Source organism: Macrobrachium nipponense, chromosome 1, assembly GCF_015104395.2.
Source record: "Macrobrachium nipponense isolate FS-2020 chromosome 1, ASM1510439v2, whole genome shotgun sequence".
Lineage (NCBI taxonomy): Eukaryota > Metazoa > Arthropoda > Malacostraca > Decapoda > Palaemonidae > Macrobrachium > Macrobrachium nipponense.
Window position 1 is genome coordinate 136,001,033 of NC_087200.1, and position 3,713 is coordinate 136,004,745.

A 3,713-nucleotide genomic window follows, 5' to 3' on the forward strand; every position below is an offset into this window, starting at 1 on the left:
TAATATATATATATTATATAACGCATATATGTGTGTGTGTATGTGTGTAGAGAGAGAGAGAATCATCAGCAAGAAAATAATTATTTGATTAGAAAAGGATAATGTGTGAAGAAAAATGGTAAATATGCAAGGCTTCCTTTGAGGGGATTCAACCTTATAGTATGTAGATCCAGGAATTGAGAAAATGTTTGCATGACGCAGTTTGTAAAATCTTGAGACCTCCTAAATATGGTATTTTCCTCACATCTTTTCACTTCCATTCTTCTCACATGAATACACCGGCTCAAATCCCACTTTCTCGTCTTTTATTAGCCTTTTAGAGTTCTTTACTCCATATATCAACCACAAAGTTACCAAAGAAAATCACATTTCGATTTTTCTATTCTAATTCAGCACCCATCGTTGATTCCAAAAACAAGATTAATCTCAACACTCGGTTCATTTATTTGACATTTTACTTCTTGGGTCCCTCTTTATCTCTGTGTTTTTTTATTTCCCTCTTCATATCATCAAATCTTACGTGTGAAAGGATTTTCACTATTACAATAACAAATCTGCATTTTGCATAATTTATCTTTGCGCCTCTTTTGTTCAGTACATAGCACAACACTCCAAAATAGTTATTTCAATGGCAAAAGGCCGCCTTCTCTTCAGACAGCGTTTCTCCATTTGCGTCTTCTATTCGAAAAATTCACCAACTCTTCTGCTGTTTCTTCGTTACAATGAAACCTTTTTTCCACCGAGTTCTTTCTCAAATTCACCCCAGCCATTTCTTCTCTTTCTCACTTTAAACTTTCTTTCTTTTTCTCTGACGTTTTATCCTTCTTGTGTATTTCTGAACGATCCTCTTTTCTGTTGCCGAAGCCCTTTCTGAATTTTTGTTTTATTGACCAATCCCTTTGAACCCATCGTTGATTCTTCCAGATTTCCAGGTGACTTCCTTCCAGTTATGATTTTCTGACTTCTCTGATATTCAGTCCCCTTGTCATGATAATATTCACTTCCCCGTTTTGAATCATTCTTCTTCTTCTTCTTCTTCTTCTTCTTCTTCTTCTTCTTCTTCCTAGTTGGTGTTTTTTACAGTGATTCTTCGCCAGCTGTTTTTGTCCCGGATGGTACATTTCGTAATTAGTTTTGACATACGCTTTATGAACGGATGCCTTCCCTGTCTCAAGCCCCCCTTGTTTATCCCAAGGTGCCTAGAGAGAGAGGTAACGTCATTCCCATTGAGCGCTGTGGTAACACAAACCAAAATATATTTTTTACCTGTTTTGTTATTATTTCACTATAATAAAAATAGCTTCGCAAGCTTAAAGCAAGAATTATATTTTTTGTTATTTACTGATCCTGATACTGACAATGATTGGAAAATAAAAAACAATAAAAAAACAAGCCATAATTGAAAACTTCTTCTCTGTCCTGATTGGCTAGCTATGAGTGACGTCACTAAGCTCCTCCCCATTTATACCATGCTCGTCATCTTTCAGCGGTCAAAGCGGGAAGGCGGTCTTTTTAACTATGTTGATATTTTAGCATAGCTAAATTATGGTGCCTTGGGCCGCATAAACCAGAAAAATGTGGGACATTTGTGCATTTTCATTGCTTTTTAAGAAATATTCCCGCAGGTGACGTCATATCTCTAGTATGACGTCTTCATCCATTTAGCATACGAATTTCCGTCAGTCAGGCTTGGAGTAATTACATTATGCTTTATGTCAATTACAGTTACAATTATAATTACCAGTCCTATTATCAAATTACAATTAAAACGAAAATTAACTTTAAGTAAAAATAAAGAATTACAATTACCTTAAAATGTGTAAATAATTAAATTACACTTACAACAAGCTTGTCGTCAATGCACAGCCCTGGTGTAGAGGGGCGTGGCCTAGGCAGGCAAGAGATGCCGACTAGTCAATTTCTTTCGCTCCAGATGTAACCACCTTACTTATAAGCAAGGTCTCTAGACCTTCCTTATAACCACCTTGGTTTATCCAGGGTTGAACCACCACTGAGCTGGGATCGCTTGTCCCATTATTACTAATGGTAATCCTTCCTTTCTTTGTAAACATAATGTCCTCTGTTGATCTGTTGTGCAAATCCTCAAGAACACCTTTGGGCCCCGTTCACACGAGACGAAAACCGCGGCTGAATCCGCACCGATGCAAAAAGTGACCATGCACATTATGAAGGTTATCCGCGCGGATCATAGGCAGTGGAGGATATAACATGCATATTATATGTTCAAATGACTCTGCCCAAAACAACGAAATATGAGCCCAGGTTTTTCATTTGTTTCAGAGTGATCATTACATAATTTGACGGTTATTTGCTATGAATAAGGATGATAATTCATCAAATAATATAATGCAGAGCATATGCAATTATATGTGATTATGAGTACATATATATGTATATATAAATATATATTTATACATGTATGTATATACACATTTGTTATATATATATATATATATATACATATATATATATATATATATATATATATATATATATATACAAATGTGTATATACATACATGTATAAATATATATTTATATATACATATATATGTACTCATAATCACATATAAATGCATATGCTCTGCATTATGTTATTTGATGAATTATCATCCTTATTCAAGAGCAAATAACCGTCAAATTATTAGTATATATATATATATATATATATATATATATATATATATATATATATATAATAATTTGACGGTTATTTGCTCTTGAATAAGGATGATAATTCATCAAATAACATAATGCAGAGCATATGCATTTATATGTGATTATGAGTACAGATATATGCGTATATATATATATATTTATACATGTATGTATATATATATATATATTTATACATGTATGTATATATATATATATATATATATATATATATATATATATATATATATATATATATAGATATATATAATAAAAGGAGCCCATAAAAACACCAAAATATAGAGAGAAAAGTACTATATTTCAGAGACTGCTGTCTCCTTCTTCAGGTATATGAATGAGAAAAGTTTACAGAAAAGATGGTATTTATACCAAGAGATCCGTCCACAGGTAAGCCAATTTAGGTCACCACCGCTGATAATCTTCCTTTAATCTTCTTAAGCGTTGGTTGAATGAAAATCTTGTCGATGACATCTGAATCCCATGCTCCTTTTGAGATGTTTCATTACCTGCCTCTCTTTTATTTAGGCCGATTCCATCATTTGACTCTTGTACCGGCAGTTGCTGCTATAAATTATATGTGACAAATTCCAGTGTATTCTATGGTTATGTTCATTTATAAGGTTTAAAATAGCTGAGTTCTGTTGTCCATACCTAACTGACCGTTTGTGTTGTATTAATCTCTGGGGAAGTGATTTTCCTGTAAATCCGATGTAAGATTGGTCACAGTCCTGGCATGGGATTTCGTAAACCCCAGAGTCCTTGGGAGATGTCTTTTGTTGGACGTTAATCAGGGATTTGGCTAAGATGTTTCGGTAAGTAAATGCAAAAGGGTTAGATTTTCTGAGGGCCTGAGTCACCGCCTTAATCTCGTCCAGGTGAGGAATTTTTATTTTTTTGTTGGGTGTCTCTATGGTCTTGTCTTTAGGGGGTCGGTAGAAAATTACGTTTGCTTTGTGAATTGCTTTCTCAATTATATGGTCAGGATACTTTAAAGACGAAAGTTGCTTACGAATTAGT